Source organism: Lampetra fluviatilis, chromosome 45, assembly GCF_964198595.1.
Source record: "Lampetra fluviatilis chromosome 45, kcLamFluv1.1, whole genome shotgun sequence".
NCBI lineage: Eukaryota > Metazoa > Chordata > Hyperoartia > Petromyzontiformes > Petromyzontidae > Lampetra > Lampetra fluviatilis.
Genome location: NC_136319.1, coordinates 5,219,962 through 5,238,803, shown reverse-complemented (window position 1 = coordinate 5,238,803; position 18,842 = coordinate 5,219,962). Strand labels below are relative to the sequence as shown.

The 18,842-nt window shown below is 42.3% G+C and overlaps 2 non-coding genes across 2 annotated transcripts; both read right to left on the bottom strand.

Annotated features, from left to right (window-relative positions):
• Positions 1 to 7,865: 7,865 nt before the first annotated feature.
• TRNAR-CCU (transfer RNA arginine (anticodon CCU)) lies at positions 7,866 to 7,938 on the bottom strand. Its single transcript has one exon. It is a non-coding gene; the product is annotated as a tRNA-Arg (tRNA).
• Positions 7,939 to 9,490: 1,552 nt separating this feature from the next.
• Positions 9,491 to 9,563, bottom strand: TRNAR-CCU (transfer RNA arginine (anticodon CCU)). The gene has a single exon. It is a non-coding gene; the product is annotated as a tRNA-Arg (tRNA).
• Between the last annotated feature and the right edge of the window lie 9,279 nt (positions 9,564 to 18,842).

The window sequence follows — 18,842 nt, the reverse complement described above, 5'->3', positions numbered from 1 at the left end:
CAAATATTCAGCAGCCGTCGACCTCCTCCATACCAGGCGAGGGAGTTAAAATCTCCTAGCCACCGCGGCGCCCCTCCTTAACGTGAAACACCAATCTGGTGTGAACCCAACCTCGAGTCTCAGGCTGTTTAGCAATGCGTAGATGATATGAGACACATTGAATTTAACGCACCAGTTGTGTAATTTTGTGAACGATAATCGCATTGTGGTCTGGGCTGTGAGTGAGATTTATATTTGCTTCATTGTTGGCATGGGTTTGACTTGTTTTGCTTTTTTCATTTTTTGACCCGGGTAACTCTTTTCAATGAAACTCATCCTGATCTCCTGAGTTCTCGCCTCGTTAATCTCAAATTAAACTCCACTCGATCATCAGCATCAGCAGAAGTAGCATCATCAGCAGAATTAGTGACAGAAGCAAAAGCATCAGCACCTCCATCATCATCATCAGCATCAGGAGTAGGACCAGAAGCATCAATAATAATATTGCAATCATCATCAGCAGCAACGAAATCATCATTCATAGCAGAAGCAACATAATCATTCTTGCAACCGAGACTCATCCTGGTCTCTTGAGTTCTCACCTGGTTATGCAAATCGACTTTAACACTTAGGATTTCGCGACCAATATTATCAATAATAAAGGTTTCTTGGGTTAGATCGCGTAAATATAAATATACTTGATTGTGTTCTGGGTTACCTGTGAATTGGAATCGCATTGTGTTGTGGGTCAAGGGTCATTGTATTCTGGGTGAAAATCTGAAAATCTATTTTCAAGATTGTCATCCAGGCTGTGAATGTTCGTCTCAGAGCTGAGCATGACTAAATTCTGTCAAATTTCGATTTAAAGCTTTCGTGACTGCAGGGATTCATCTTCTTGGTTCTTTCGGTAAAGTCACGTAAAAGGGAAGTAATAAAATAATAAAAATAAAACATAATAAAACAATTCTCACGACGTTTCGGAGGCAACACAAGTCTCCGTCATCAGGTGGGACCGTCACAGCCGAATTAGCTGCATCAAGTGAAGCAATGATTCAAGATGTAATCCCTTATAAGCAAGTTGAAGGGAGGTGGAGAGGGGGGGGGGGGTTTGAAGAGCTTATCAGACTGTGGTAGCCAATGAATGGAAACGTATCGGGAGGGAGGAGGAGCGGTGATCAAAGACTGCACGTAGTACTCAACTGTTGAGTACTACGTGCAGTCTTTGATCACCGCTCCTCCTCCCTCCCGATACGTTTCATTGCTTCACTTGATGCAGCTAATTCGGCTGTGACGGTCCCACCTGATGACGGAGACTTGTGTTGCCTCCGAAACGTCGTGAGAATTGTTTTATTATGTTTTATTTTTTATTATTTTATTACTTCCCTTTTACGTGACTTTACCGAAAGAACCAAGAAGATAAATTCTGTCAACACGCATGTTTGAGATGGTAATTGTTATTTTGTTTGTATAGATGTTATATTATCTGAGACTAAACCCGGCACGGTTTGTAAATCTTCACAGGTAAGTGATGTCTGTAGCCTAGGGCCACATTCCATGCGTGTCTGGTGGTATTTATAGCTGCATTCTCAGTTGGGTTGCTTGTTCCTCGTCACGGTGATCTATGATGATGAATGGATCCTGACTGATGAATGATGATGAAGAGCATGATGATGAAAAAAACAATGACTACGCTTGGAAATGGTGACCACCACCTACTCAACTGCACCCAACACTCTCCTACCCGACACCTGCCACTCCCTAACCCACGACCCACCCAGCCATCTACAGAGCTCCTCCCTCCCACCTACCCACCCTGCCACCCGTTCCTCCTCCTACCCTCCCATCTGCCCACCCACTCGTCCACCTACTCGCCTGGCCACCCTCCCACTTGTCCACCTCATGCATATTCAAGCGCCCATTCATGGATGAGCGCAGTGGACCTGGCTCCCGTCTGGAACTGGTCAAAGCCGACCGTGTAATGTGTCTCACGGTGCGTCTCGACAGCTGCGTGCGATACGAAGCTCGTGTCTGTGACCTTGACCACCTGAGCACATTTCCACGGAGTGTCTCGTGAGGTTTGTAACCTCGTGCTAAGTAATGTTCGCTTTCTTGTTCATTTCCGATGTTGTGAGATCCCAGGATGTTGATGGTTAAAAACATGTACCTGGAAAGTCCCTCGATTGAACTTCTCATAGCACGGGTGTCCAAGGTATCAAGTGACACATAAAACGTTTTATTATATACTACATTTTTATTCTATTGTCTTAGTTAAGGCCCATTGAGCAATGTAACTCTTTAACAGAAACTACCTAGCCATAAATGAAAGCTCAACGAAGTGGCTTAACATCATGTGGAAATATGAAGCAGCCAAATACTCTAAACGCGTGATGTTCATTTTAAATGTGGAGGGAAAACCGGTGGACCCGGAGAAAACCCACATGACATCGGGAAGAGAGACACCAAAACCTCCAAATATGCAGCAGGTGTCGAGTTGGGGATCGAATCCAAGACCCCCTGCATACCAGGCGAGGGAGTTAACATCTAATCACACCAAATAAAAAGATTAAAATCTACATCTTACACGGTTTACGTTTATACACAACGTGAAACACATTGATACAGAGTCAAGAATAGAGGCAAGGCATCGCACCCACGAGCAGCCGAGGGCAGTCAAACGCACGAATGCGCGGTGCGCACCGCCGGTTCATGTGGGACATTCTCTCGCTGCCACAAAATAACTCAGAGCGTTCGTCAAATAACACTGCGTAGCCCTTAAAGGTAACATATATTAAACGCTGTTTCAGGCATCGGCCCTACTTCATTGCACATCATTGAGAGTCAAAGCAGAGGGCGATTCTGAATGAGTGCGTGTGTATTTGGGTTTTACTCTGATGATCGTTGCTTGAGTGAATTTAAGGGTTTGGAATTTGATTCCCACGCACACGTTTCTCTCTATGTGCACGTGGCAGAGTTTAGCGGATTTACAGCGAATTAATTAATAAATAAAAACGCCAGCTTCTGTAGCGCCGTAGCATGCCAAGCCGTTCTCAAATCACATACATGTTTTGACGGCGCTGCGGTTGGCAGTGGCGCACAAATAACAACAACAACAACAAAACAATCTCAGCACATTCGTAGAGTCGTTCTACCTCTTCTCCGGGCTCGCGATGTGCTGTGAAGAGGGGCCGTTGCTTGAAACGTCGCATGTTATATACAGTACTACCTTCTTAGGCCACACAGTGTCATGAATGAACGTGAGTTTTCTTTATTGTTAAAAATACGTGTGAATTTGCACGTATATATATTTGTGTGCATTTCGGTTTTTCCGTGTGTCTATGAGAGTGTAACACACACCACTGATTAGCTATGCGAGTGTGTGGTTATATTTATGAAGGAGTTGTAAATGCGTCTGTATTATCTAAATGAGAGTGACTAACACCGCTCAGTAGCTTTGTGAGTGTGTGTTTATATCAATATTTATGAATTAGTTATAAGTGCGTCTGTATTTTTATCTAAGTGAGAGTGACTCACACCACAGAGTAGCTATGCCAGTGTGTTTATATTTAATACTGAGACCCAAGCGATGAGGTTGTCTATAACATGACACATCACACTATCTACTGTGTACAGCTCAGATATAGTACACGTGTGTGTAATGCTGTTACATACCCTCACCATGTACTATAGCTGAGTTGTAAACAGTGCATAGTGTGATGTGTAATGTTGTTACATACCCTCACCATGTACTATAGCTGAGTAATAGACAGTGCATAGTGTGCTGTATAGTTTGATGTGTAATGCTGTTACATACCCTCACCATGTACTATAGGAGAGTTACAGACAGTGCATAGTGTGATGTATAGTGTGATGTGTAATGTTGTTACATACACTCACCATGTACTATAGCTGAGTAATAGACAGTGCATAGTGTGCTGTAGAGTGCATCAGAATTCAATCCATGCTGGACTAAGTCCTCAATTATTGTTAGGGTGTCCGGTACTGGGACTTTGGTAAACAAAGATACTACATCAAAACTGACGAGGATGTCATCAGGAGATAGTACCATTTCCTTAACCATAGAGACTAATTAGGTTGAGTTGAGTACTGCCGAAGAGGTCTTGCCTGTGAAGGGAAGCAGAGTATCTGATAGAAAACGGGCTAGTTTGTACGTAGGAGAGTTTATCGTCGACACGATGGGTCGTAGCGGGGTGCCTTCATTATGGATCTTGGGAAGACCATAGAGTCTGGGAAGTCTAGCCGCCGATGGTTTTAGAGAGGGACGTTTGCTTGGTTCGATTAGGGAAGTCGAACTCGTGATGATACTGTTGGTTTTTGTCGTTAGGCTTTTTTTGATGTACCTGCGCTGGTTAGGCATTGCCTCACCAACACCTATTTTACCTGGAATGGCACCTTCTACAAACAGAATGAGGGTATCCCTATAGGCTCCCCCTTGTCACCAGTTATAGCCAACATGTTCATGGAAAAGTTTGAATCAGACGCCATCCAGACATCCACCCTGCGTCCTTCCCTGTGGAAGAGGTATGTGGATGACACTTTCGTCATCTGGCCACATGGCCTCCCAGCATTGAACCACTTCTTGGACCACATCAATTCTAGACACCCATCCATCAGATTCACCATGGAAGTGGAGAAAGATGGTAAAATACCATTCTTGGATATTCTGCTTGAGAGGAGGCCTGACGGATCCTTGGGACATTCTGTCTACAGGAAAGCCACCCACACAGATTCCTACTTGAAACCGGATTCCCACCACCACCCATCTCAAAAGAATTATCTCATCAAAACGCTATACCACAGAGCCCATGGCATTTCTGACCAACACCACCTGGCCGGTGAATTAAGACATGTACATCGGGCCCTCAGGATGAACGGATACTCTGACCGCACTATCTGCCAAGCTGTTTCTCCCACCACACAGAAACAGCCACATGAAACTCCGACCAAAACTATCACGTTACCATACATAGCAGGCGTGACCAAAAAGATCTCCAAAATTCTAAACAAACATAAGATCCAAGTCCGATTCAGTACAGTGCATAAAATCCGTGATCTGATTCCATCTGTGAAGGATATCGTTCCTGACTTACAGTATCCTGGAGTCTACAAATTGAGTTGCAGTTGTGGTGATTGCTACATTGGAGAAACGAAACGTCATGTTTCTGATCGTGTCCGCGAGCACAAGTCAGATCTGAAACACGACAGAACTGATTCTTCGGCCGTTGCCGATCATTGCTACAACTCGGTGGGCTCTCATGAAATTGTCTTTTCCGAGACCAAGGTTCTCTGCAAACCTCCTGGCTACCATCAAAGGTTTGTACACGAAGCCATACAAATATACAAACACAGACATAATTTCAACCGTGATGATGGTTACAAACTGAGTAATCATTGGAAAGATGTGATTAACCATGCAAAAAAAAGATTTAACTACACTTATTTGGACCATCTTATTTGATAGACAACTATTACAGGTTATTGATAGACAGCCAGGCTTGTTTTACCATGTTTAGTTGTTTCTTTTTTCACACTATTGTTATGTAGGCCAGGCTTAGTCACAAACCGTACCTCTCCATAACAAAGGCTCAGCCTCTTAAGCCTCACCTTACCATATTAATAAAAAAGTGTGCCGTACTTGGCCCTTCCCCCCTCCCCAACCATTATATATACGGAGTGGTAGCTCTTGTAATCTCTCATTTACTTGATACAGCTGTCGTGGCTGTGACGGTTCCACCTGAAGACGGAATCTTGTGTTGCCTCCGAAACGTCGTGATTTTTATTTTATTTTACTTTGATTAATTTTAATGTTTTACCTACGTGACTTTACCGAATAAACTTAAGAATATTGTTACATACCATCACCATGTACTATAGCTGAGTTATAGACAGTGCATAGTGTGCTGTATAGTGTGATGTGTAATGTTGTTACATACCCATACCTGACAACACATACAATTTTACCCATATTCTTGTAAAGGGAAATTGAGTGAAAAAATTGTAGATTTGAAGTTTTCGTGACTGCAGGGATCCATACTCTTTGGTTCTTTCGGTAAAGTCACGTAGGTATAACATAATATAAAATAAATTAAGTCACGACGTTTCGGGCGCAACACAAGCGTCCGTCACGTTTAATCACAGGTCACTGCTTGCATTCTCAGGATGTGTTATTTTCACGATAGTGATCATGTTCTTACAAAGTCCGTTGTTGGCACTGGTTAAAGCCAACAGCGTGAATCTACAGGTACATCTAGACAGGTATGTGTGATTCGGGGCTTGTTTTTACATTCCTCACACGTTTGAGCACATTTCATGTGGTGCCTCGTGAAGTTTGTAACCCCGTGTAAAGTAATTTTACATCCTTGGTTCTTGTCTCACTCACCATCCACGCCCTGCTCACCACCCGATATTCACACTCACTACTCACTATCCACACACTACTCACCACTCACCATCCATCCCCACTACTCACAACTCACCATCCACACACTACTCACCACCGATATTCACACACACTACTCACCACTCACTCTCCACACACACTATTCACCAATCACCATCTACACACTACTCACCACCGATATTCACACACAGTACTTACCACTCACCATCCACACACTACTCACCATCCACACAATCTACTCACCACACACATACTACTCACAATCCACATACACTGCTCACAATCCACACACACTACTCACCACTCACCACCTGCACACCACTCACAATCCACACACACTACTCAGCAGCCGCCGTCTACCAAGGAGAACATCTCCCCCAGGAATAAACCCCTTTCGCAGATTTTCAGAAGGAGAGAATAAGACCAAGAAAGAACTGCAAAGCGTAAACAAATCCTCGCAGAAGGAAGAGGCAATGACACAAACTTGAAAAAATTAACCCGTAAAAACAAAGTTTTTCACTATAAATCCTTTATATGCGTGGCATCGGTTTTATTTTATTATTCATTTCTGTTTTTCTTGAGTAAGAGTTTCATTTTTATCACATTGGTATTTTAAATTAAATATAAGGAAAGTCGTATATAAGGATTATAAGGTTTTCAGTTTTTGTACGATTGTTTATATTGTACATTTTTGTTGTTTTCTTGAATAATTTTCTGTGTTTAGGAAAAATATATGATTGTGTTAGTGAATTTTTTTTTTCCTAAAAGGTGGAAAATTTTGGAATTTTTTTTTCACGAAAATAAATTGTCACGCACAACGAATCTGTGTGCAAAATGTCAGCTCGATTGGATCACGGGAAGTGGGTTAAAAAACGACCGGAAGATTTGCACGGTCGTAAGTGCACAAGCAAGCAAGCAAGTGAACTTAATATAAATGATTTAACAAGTAAACCAGTAAAAACAAAGTTTTTCACTATAAATCCTTTATATGCGTGGCGGCTAGAGTCCTCTCGTCCTCTGGCTTGAGATGGCTGCCACCTATGGGTCAGATGATTGCATTGCACGATAAAGCAATTGGTAATTAAATATAATATTTTTGTCCTATAAAGTGTCAAATTTTTGAAAAAATAATTTCACGAACATTAATTGTCACGCACAACGAGTCTGTGTGGAAAATGTCAACTCGATTGGATCACGGGAAGTGGGTTAAAAAACGACCGAAAGATTTACACGGTCATAAGCAAGCAAGCACGCAAGCACGCAAGCAAGCAAGCAAGCGAACTTAATATAAAGGAATTAACAATGGATATGTATTTCCCCCTTTCGTCCTCTCTGCTTTATCAATGTTGATTCCTGTCACCAAAGTACACTAATTTCAAACTCTCTTCGATCGGCACAGTACCACCTTCGCTTCTCATCGTCAGATTCATAAACTTGACGTCTACAAAATGAACAACTTTTCCTCAGCTACCTCAGGTGGGACTCGAACCCACAATCCCTGGCTTAGGCGGCCAGTGCCTTATCCATTAGGCCACTGGGGCTACATGTAGCATGATGAAAACCTGGCTTATATAAAGACTTCTTAAATAAACTCACAATAAAAAAAGATATGTTTTTCCCCTTTCGTCCCCTCTGTTTTATTCATGTTGATAATTGTTTTTTTCCTAAAAAGTGGAAAATTTGGGAATTTTTTTTACGAAAATAAATTATCACGCACAACGAGTCTGTGTGCAAAATGTCAGCTCAATTGGATCACGGGAAGTGGATTAAAAAACAACCGAAAGATTTTCACGGTCGTAAGCGCGCAAGCAAGCAAGCAAGTGAACTTAATATAAAGGATTTAAAAAATTAACCCGTAAAAACAAAGTTTTTCACTATAAATCCTTTATATGCGTGGCGGCTAGAGTCCTCTCGTCCTCTAGCTTGAGATGACTGCCACCTATGGGTCAGATGATTGTCTGGCAGCATTAAGCAATTGGTAATTAAATATTTAAATTTTTTTCCCTAAACAGTGTAAAATTTTGGAAAAAAAAATTCACGAAAATTAATTGTCACGCACAACGAGTCTGTGTACAAAATGTCAGCTCGATTAGATCACGGGAAGTGGGTTAAAAAACGACCGAAAGATTTGCACGGTCGTAAGCAAGCAAGCAAGCACGCAAGCACGCAAGCAAGCAAGCAAACTTAATATAAAGGATTTAATAATCACAAGTAAACCCGTAAAAACAAAGTTTTTCACTATAAATCCTTTATATGCGTGGCGGCTAGAGTCCTCTCGTCCTCTGGCTTGAGATGGCTGCCACCTATGGGTCAGATGATTGTCTGCCACCATTAAGCAATTGGTAATTAAATATTTAATTAGTTTTCCCTAAACAGTGTAAAATTTTGGATTTTTTTTTTCACGAAAATTAATTGTCACACACAACGAGTCTGTGTGGAAAATGTCAGCTCGATTGGATCACGGGAAGTGGGTTAAAAAACGAGCGAAAGATTTGTACGGTCCTAAGCAAGCAAGCGAACGTAATATAAAGGATTTAAAAATATATTCGCCTGTGGAGGACGCGGGGATCGATCCCGCGACCGTTGGCATGGGAAGCGAGGGCGCTACCAACTGCGCTACTCCGCCACGGCCTGTGGAGGGGTTACGCTCTGGGCTCTTACACTCTGACGTTCAGCCAAAGCCATGAATGCGTTCTATTTGAATATATGTAAAATAATTTTTTTTGCCTAAAAAGTGTACAATTTTGGGAATTTTTTTTCACGAACAATAATTGTCTGGCACAACGAGTCTGTGTGGAAAATGTCAGCTCGATTGGATCACGGGAAGTGGGTTAAAAAACGACCGAAAGATTTGCACGGTTCTAAGCAAGCAAGCAAGCACGCAAGCAAGCAAGCAAGCACGCGAACTTAATATAAAGGATTTAAAAATGGATATGTATTTCCCCCTTTCGTCCTCTCTGCTTTATCAATGTTGATTCCTGTCACCAAAGTACACTGATTTCAAACTCTCTTCGATCGGCACAGTACCACCTTCGCTTCTCATCGTCAGATTCATAAACTTGACGTCTACAAAATGAACAACTTTTTCTCAGCTACCTCAGGTGGGACTCGAACCCACAATCCCTGGCTTAGGAGGCCAGTGCCTTATCCATTAGGCCACTGGGGCTACATGTGGCATGATGAAAACCTGGCTTATGTACAGACTTCTTAAATAAACTCACAATAAAAAAAGATATGTTTTCCCCTTTCGTCCCCTCTGTTTTATTCATGTTGATAATTGTTTTTTTCCTAAAAAGTGGAAAATTTGGGGAATTTTTTTTTACGAAAATAGATTGTCTCGCACAACGAGTCTGTGTGCAAAATGTCAGCTCGATTGGATCACTGGAAGTGGGTTAAAAAACGACCGAAAGATTTTCACGGTCGTAAGCGCGCAAGCAAGCAAGCAAGTGAACTTAATATAAACGAATTAATAAGTATAACCCGTAAAAGCAAAGTTTTTCACTATAAATCCTTTATATGCGTGGCAGCGAACTTAATATAAAGGATTTAAAAATATATTCGCCTGTGGAGGACGCGGGGATGGATCCCGCGACCTTTGGCATGGGAAGCGAGGGCGCTACCAACTGCGCTACTCCGCCACGGCCTGTGGAGGGGTTACGCTCTGGGCTCTTACACTGTGACGTTCAGCCAAAGCCATGAATGAGTTATATTTGAATATATATAAAATATTTTTTTTTTGCCTAAAAAGTGTAAAATTTTGGGAATTTTTTTCACGAACATTAATTGTCTCGCACAAGGAGTCTGTGTGGAAAATGTCAGCTCTATTGGATCACGGGAAGTGGGTTAAAAAACGACCGAAATATTTGCACGGTCGTAAGCAAGCAAGCACGCAAGCAAGCAAGCAAGCGAACTTAATATAAAGGATTTAAAAAGGCAGCGCCAACCGACTCGCCCTCGCCTTAAATGGACTCGCTCCTCCCTACATTCATGACCTCCTTCAGCCACCAATATTTCATCAAGATCGTGAAGATCCTCAGCTTGTGCATTGCTCACTGTCCCACGGTCTCTAGGCTACACACGTGGGGGGTGACGGTGCCTTGGCAATCGCGGCACCTAAACTCTGGAACTCGTTGCCCTTCGAGGTCAAGGGGACTTCCGAGACACTGCTCATCTTCACATTTCGACTAAAGTCGTATCAGCCTATGGCACCCCCCAACAATCACAGCCTGCGGCGGCCCCAAACTGGTCAAGAAAATCCTTACAATCCACTCGCACAGCGTGCGGTGGTCCTTCATCCAGCAGTGGATTTAAGCACCAAAAAACTACAATACTAATGTAATTAGCACCGTGTGTATATGTCCGTACGTAATAGATGTGTGTGTAGTGCACGTGTATTTTGCCGTCAAAAGTATTATTGTAGAGTCCTGTAAAGAGAACACGAACGGCTTTGCTGTACTTGAAGACTTTCAATAAGTCGAATAAGAGCGGCTTTACACGGCTTTCACTTAAAACTTTCACTTTCCATACCTTTTTTGTCCCGCGATGTAACTTTCATGTGAATGAATGAAAATTTATTTTAACTTTAGTTGTGATATTTATTGATCAATGAAATAACTGTTAGGATGATTTGGCACTTGCGCTATAAAATTATAAAAATAACCTATGTAATTTTGCCTCAAATATAAATCGGCGCTTTAAAAGTTGTAGATGTTTTTGAAAATTGAGAAAAAATGTAAAGGCAAAAAATTATTGTAATTTAGAAGAAATACATACTCGGTTGTTGGGTTTCTTTTATATTAATCTTTTGGCAAGTTTACGCGTTAGTGACAGAATGACAGACAGAATGACACACAGAACTGTGTGTTTGTTATATTATTTTACTTTCATAGTGTAAAAAGTCAGCACTGTACATGAGTGCTGTACTTTTTTTAGTATTCAAATGCACTGCTGGATGAAGGGCCACCGCAGGCTGTGCGTTTGTCGTGGTTGGAGGCGTGACGTCATTACACATAAACGCGGCTGAGGTGTTGTGAAAGAGAGCTGACGTCACCGCCCATACCTGCGTGATTGGGAGCGTACATGTTTGTGAGGGCACACCTCTGGTTGGCTGCTTGCTCGCGGTCACGTGACCCACTTCAACCAATCCGTGCCGCGTTAATCACACAATGACAGAATGACAGAATGACAGACCTGGGTGTTTTTAAAAATATTTATTATTAATTTACCATTACTGAATTATTATTAAATCAGTAATAATACATTATTATAATTTTTAAATGTTGTGATTATATTATAGCATTAAATTATTCTGACACAGTAATTAAATAAATATTTATTTATATTTAAGTGGCAGTATGTAACTGTTATTTAATTATTATTAAGGTATTAATAGATACAATTATTATAAAAAAAATCGCCAGATCATTCTTTAATTATTATTAATATTCTTAGGTTTTTTCGGTAAAGTCACGTAGGTAAAACATAAAAAAAGTAATAAAAGTACTTTTATTAATTTTAATGTTTTACCTACGTGACTTTACCGAAAAACCTAAGAATATGAATCCTTGCAGTCACGAAAGCTTCAAATCTAGAATTATTATTAAATTCGAATTAAACTTTCTTTTCATAATTGTTAATACTTAATTCTTATGATTATAAAATTATATGTATTAAAATAGTATTACTTGCCAGTCACGCCAGTTGGTTCAGAGCACGGGGTCGGTAACCTGCGGCTCCGGAGCGGCGTGCAGCTCTTTGAGGGACGGCTGCTTCGTGAGTCGTTTTTATTTATCAAGGACCACCACCACCGTCTTTCATACTCACACCACGTTCTTATTTATTAAGGACCACTACCACCACGTTGCTTTGCGACTCCAGAAATAATTCGTTGACTGTTTTTTATTGAAATTACCGAATTGTTAAAAACTGAGAAAAAAGTATCTTCTTGTTATTTTCGATGGCAATACCCCTGGTTTGGGGAAATCATTTTTTTTTAACTTTGAATACGAACTTACAGCTATGTGAGTCAGGAAAGGATGCAGGACGGATAATTGACGTGGAAAAGACAAAGACGATGATGTTCGGAGGGGAAGGCATTGAGCAAGAAGTAGTAAAGAAAGCAGAAAGATTGCTAAAGTAAATTAATTTGTATACTTGGGCAGTCTACTGCCATGGGACAATGACTGCACGAAAGACGTAATAAGAGCAAGGATGATTCGAAGCTTTCCTGACTGCGAAAGAAGTTACACACATGTACACAGAGACCCACAGACACTCGGATCAACAGAGACTGACGCATACACAGACATCAGGAGCCTCGTGCTCCTGGTAGGGTCGCCACCCATGGGCGGCAAGGTCAAAGGTCAAAGGGGGAGGTTCCAGACTGAAAGCGATCCAAGAAGTTCTCAACAGCTGTGAAATCCTCCTCTACGGGGAGGATTTCCACGCAACTGACACTTAGCTTCTAATTTAGCAACCTTTGGAAGAACGCAATCAACCAGGCTATGCGTTAACCCTGTGCTAACCGACTCTCTGTGTTGCATTGCATTATACTTCCTAATTTTACTAAATTTGCTTTCCAGCGTGCTTGTTCCGTGCTTGCTTATAAGTCCATTCTCTCCTCCGGTCGCTATGGGCAGGAATTCCAACGCTCCATGCTTGTTTGTTTAGAAGTCCAGTGTCCAACTCGTCCGTCCGCTATGGGCAGGAATTCCACACAACTCCCCCTCTGCCCCCCCCCCTCTCTCTCTATTTAAGGCCTCGACACAGATACGTTGTCTTTCTGTGTGCCAATGTGTGTGTCTCTCTCTGTTTGTCTCTGTGTGAGTCTATCTCTGCTTGTGTGTCTCTGTGTGAGTCTCTCTGCTTGTGTGTCTGTGTGTCTCCGTGTCTATATTTTATCTCTCTCTCAAATTTAGCAACCTTTGGAATAACGTAATCAACCAGGTGGGGTGTTGACTGTTGTGTTGGCTGACTCTCTGTGTTCTATTGCATTATATTTCCAAGTTTAATATGTTTTTTCTCATTCATTTGTACCTGATGATGGTTGCTTGTGTTGCAATCGAAACGTCGTATTCTAATATTATTTAATTTAATTTCTTTCTACGTGACTTTACCGAAAGAACTAAAGAGTAAGAGCAAAGATCGCAAAGGCAAAAGGAGGAACGGCAGGATTCAATAATATTTGAAAAAGCAAGCAAATCAGCTACGAGACCAAACTGAACATCTTAAGAACATGCGTGTTCAGTACAGCTTTTTATTCCTGTGAGACTTGGACTTAAAAAAAGACTGACAGAGATAATATATTGTCACTCGAAATGTGTTGCCACAGAAAAGAAACTACATCTAAGCTGGACCCAAGAGTGACCAAAGTAGAAGTAAACATAAACTATTTTTTACATTTTACCAGGTAAGGTCCACTGATCTATATAGCGCTTTTTCAAAAGCGACCTGGCCACAAATGATAGCTCAACGAAGTTGCTTATCATATTAAAATGTATGACAACCAAATGCTCGAGATGAATGTTTCTAAATGTGGGGAGAAAAAGCAGAGGACTCAGAGACAAAGCTACGGGACCACGGGTAGAACATGCAAGCTCCAAATATGCAGGTGCCAGGGTATGGATTGAACCCACGGACTCTGCATATGAGGCGAGGCAGATAACATCTCGCCACCTGATATAGGCAATAATGAAAAGGAAAATGGTTCTATCTACAGTCTACACACACATGTAGGATGGGCAACAACAGGAAAAATAACACATTCCTGCGGAGGGAGCTGGTAGGAACGTTGGGTTGCTCGGTCAATGGCCAGGGTCAATGGCGGCGTGGTGTATTCCGCAAATATGGCCGACTGTGAGGGTGGGCACAAGCCGGCGTGAGTGTTGCAGAGAGAGTTTTAGAAGGGCACCACGGGGTGACCAGCCCCTCCCCACCCGGCCCCACCCCTCCCACCCCCCACCCAGCCCCACCCTTCCCACCCAGCCCCTCCCCACCCTCCCCTTCCCACCAGACCCTCCCCACCCTCCTCACCCAGCCCCTCCCCACCCTCCCCTCTCCACCCAGCCCCACCCCTCCCATTTTTGGATGCACGACGGACGGATGGACAAAATAATCCCCTGTGAGCTGGTATAACCAGGAGTTTCCTACCAGTAAAAGTGTTGTTCGTAACAATGCAAGAAACCGTGAAGAGAGGAAGACATCACAGATAATGGCTTGATAACATAAGAAGAGATTGGTGCCAGACAGATGCGGCACTACTTGAGCATATTGTGACTACAAGCCAGAGAGAGGACAGTGGAAATAAATCAAGAAATGGGCAGTGGACACGTACTACGGGCTATATGCGCAGACAATATACACAATACTATGATACAAAATGCTATAACCTACACAATACAAAATCTACATTACACTACACCACTATACACTATACTATACACAATACAATACTATACACTAAACTGTACAATCTTACCTATTAAGGGTATTTTTGTCTGTCTCTCTGTCTGTCTGTCTATTTGTGCATGGCTATCCTTGCAACGCTATTAACTGACACAATGTTGGGTTTACGTTTTAACAAAGTACACATATACAACACACTAAGCCCATTGACGAAAACGCGCCATTTGTTTTGCCCTTGGTCAAATGTAAACTAAGAAAAGCACACTTTTTAACTATTTACCCTGATCGCGGTGCCAAAGCATGCATCTGCACATGCGCGGAAAGGCTGACTCACGGTTGCACCACTAGCTTGCTGAGGGGCGACAGGAGAGAGCTTCTCCTTCGCGTAAAAAATAAAAAAAATCAAGCATAGTTACTGCTGCACAAGCACACGCTGATGTAAATCCTGAACAGTGTGATGTACTCTTCTCCCCCCCCCACCCAAGGTCTGCAAGTTACTATTATACAGTCAGTAGATACTACTGTAGAGCCAGATACTACTTATAGAGTCACTAGATACTACTGACTCTATTGTATGCGCAGTGTTGTGGATTCTGGAGACGTCGGCGACGGATCTTGCAGGCAACACTTTTTATTTAACACAATACTTGGCAGTACAACCCGGCACACTCAGGGCAGCGGCCCTTCTAATACCACTGCCTGAGGAGATACTGCCTCCGGGTTAACGTGCCCTAATACGGGACTACAACTCTGGGTCCTCCGGCTATGGGTGCCTCAGGGAGGCTATTCTAACCCGACCTCGCCAGGGTGCGGGTTCCGACCACTGGCCCACTCGGACCCGGCCCTCACAAGGACGTCGGGCCGGGGGTTCCCAGGGTCTCACCACTGAGTCACACAGAGTCCCGGCCCTGACAAGGGCAGAGGAGCGAGGGGTTTTTAGGGTCTTATCTAGCTGGTCTTTTTGCTTTTGTATTGGACTGGCCGCGGATCCTTCCAGGGTCCGGCTTTTAGACACAGCCTGGGTACATCAGCCCTGACTCCGCTTACCTTCCCGAAGGTTCCATTGGGAGGGGTCCCGGGGGATCCTAGACCACCCAAAGCCCCCTCCTACTCTGGGGCTAGGGATATAGCGATTGCCCCTGCTGGACTGTGTCTGCCCCTACAGGTAAGTGTACGCAGTCCATTTACATCGCTACATCTGTAGGGTGTGTAGGTATATATGCCTACAAAACAAAAATGTCTAGGGGGCAGGGGGTTGACAATTTTTCGATACCTTTTAGATCAACTATTTACCCCCAACTTTCTATTTTTATTTTTTATTCAGGACTTCTGCAAGCCTCTTCTAAGTTTGTTGACGGACAAATGGACAAATGGAAAGCCGGGCTTTCACAATAGCTTAGTATTTGTGTATGTATATGTTATGTTTTTTAAAGAGTAGACAAGTTTTGAAATATATATTTTTCCGCCGGGCATAGCCGGGCACTTCCTGCTTGTACACTATAAAATACACTACTATGATGTGCACAATGTGCAGTGGACGCCTACTACTGGATATCTGCCCATTGATGGGGATGATGATGTGGTATCAGCGTGACATCATGAGGAAATTAATATTTTCGGATCTCTGGTACAGCGTTGCAATCGTTGGTGCTCGGTAATGGTCTATGGAGGCTGATACAACATAACTACTCCTGGATCCCTTTAAGTGATCTTATCTAAGACAATGAGGCAGCACTTCCAAACGCACCCACCTGCAGAGTGTTGCCTGATGAGGCTGGTTGAAATTACCAGTGAAACTTTCGATTTAAAGCTTTTGTGACTGCAGGGATTCATCTCCTTGGTTCTTTCGGTAAAGTCACGTAGAAGGGAAATAATAAAACAATAAAAATAAAACATAATAAAATAATTCTCACGACGTTTCGGCCACAACGCAAGCAGCCGTCTTCAGGTGAAGAACAGGTCTGTCGGAAAGACAGCGTCTGAATGAGCACCACCAGGCTTGGAAGCGTATATTTAAGCTGGGTTGGAGGGTGGAAGGGCGCCTTGACAAAGGCATTTGCATATTAAGAGGAATTTAGCATATTTATGGGAAATGCAGATATGGGATTAGTCACTACTTGTGGAATGCGTAGGAGGTGGGGGGGGGGGGTTCAAAGTCATATTATGCCCGTGCATTATGCAGTATGCAGGATAAGCAGCATCAAAGGGAGGGAGTAGGGTTAGCAGTAATAGAGGGAAGGAATTTTAATAGAAAGGAGCTGCAGCAGCTAAACCACCACGTAAAAAACTAAAATATAAACTACATCAGTATCATCTTCTTGGTTTTTTCGGTAAAGTCACGTAGAAGGGAAGTAATAAAATAATAAAAATAAAACATAATAAAATGAAACAATTCTCACGACGTTTCGGCCACAACGCAAGCAGCCGTCCTTAGGTGAAGAATGAGACAATGAGACAATCCAATATGCTCGGTTGATGTAAGAGAATAAAGTTTAGATGGAAGCATATTATATAACTTTTACGACGTAGAATTGTAATGTATTACTTGCTGTTAGTAACTCAGCTTATTGTAGAGTATAGTAAGTATACTGATGGTGCTATGCAGTTTATATTTTAGTTTTTTGTATGTAGTTTATACTTTAGTTTTCTACGGTGTTGTTTAGTAACTGCAGCTACATATCATTGGCATTCCTTTCCTTTGTTAATGCTAATCCCTGCACCCCCCCTTGGTGCTCTTGATCCTGCATAGTGCGTGGGCATGGTATGACTTTGAAGCCCCCCCGCCCCCTGCGCATTTCCCATGTATATGCTAAATTCCTCTTGATATGCACATTCTTTTTGTTAAGGCGCTCTTCTCCCACCCCCAACCCAGCTTATATGTAAGCTCCCAGCTTGGATTGTCTCATTCTTCACCTGAGGACGGCTACTTGCGTTGTGGCCGAAACGTCGTGAGAATTGTTTCATTATATTATTTTTTATTTTTATTATTTTACTACTTCCCTTCTTCGTGACTTTACCGAAAAAACCAAGAAGATGAATCCCTGCAGTCACGAAAGCTTTAAATCGAAATTTACATCAGTATCATCAATATACTAAATATACTCTCTCGGTTGAAATTGTCTCTGTGTTTGTATATGTGGATCGCCTCATGCACGAATCTCTCATGGTAGCCAGATGGCTTGCAGAGAACCTCTGTCTTGGAGAAGTCAATGTCATGTGAGCCCACTGAATTGTAACAGTGATCTGCCACGGCTGAGGTGTTTGTCCTACCGTGTTTCAGGTCTGCTTTATGTTCACGGATGCGGTCTGAGACATGTCGTTTGGTTTCTCCAATGTAACTGCTACCACAGAGGCAGCTTAGTTTGTAGACGAAACGTCGTGAGAATTATTTAATTATGTTTTATTTTTATCATTTTATTATTTCCCTTCTACGTGACTTTACCGAAAGAACCAAGAAAATGAGTACCAGTGAAACGTTGTACTCGAATTGTAAATGTTGCTGGATTTTTCTCCAACACACCGGCTAGTGCTAAACTAGTAACGAATTGGCATGTTTTGTTTACGTGACAAACCTTATGAATTGGATTTGTCGGGGTGGTGGCGCATTTAACGACACATTTATATTTACACTATGAGATCTCTTTTACCAGTGGCAAAATATAATGGTAGGTTTTTACCCTTTTAACTGGTACAAAACTGACACCTTTATTCAAGGCATCATGTTTGCAATGACCAGTTAAAAGGGTAAAAACCTACCATTATATTTTGCCACTGGTAAAAGAGATCTCATAGTGTAAATGTTTACCCCGAACTCTCAATACTCTGATATTGCACTGTTTTTGAGTTGTACGCCTTCTGGTGTCATCTGGCCCTACACCAATGGGGACTAGGCTCTAAAGAAAGCCGTCTCGGGTGTGGGCCAATCAACTTCAAGGACAGTGCATATTATTATCCTTATCAGAGTTGCTTATTTTTGTTTGCTTTATTGACTACTTGTGTTGTGGTCATTGCACACATGATGCCTTGAATAAAGGTTTCAATA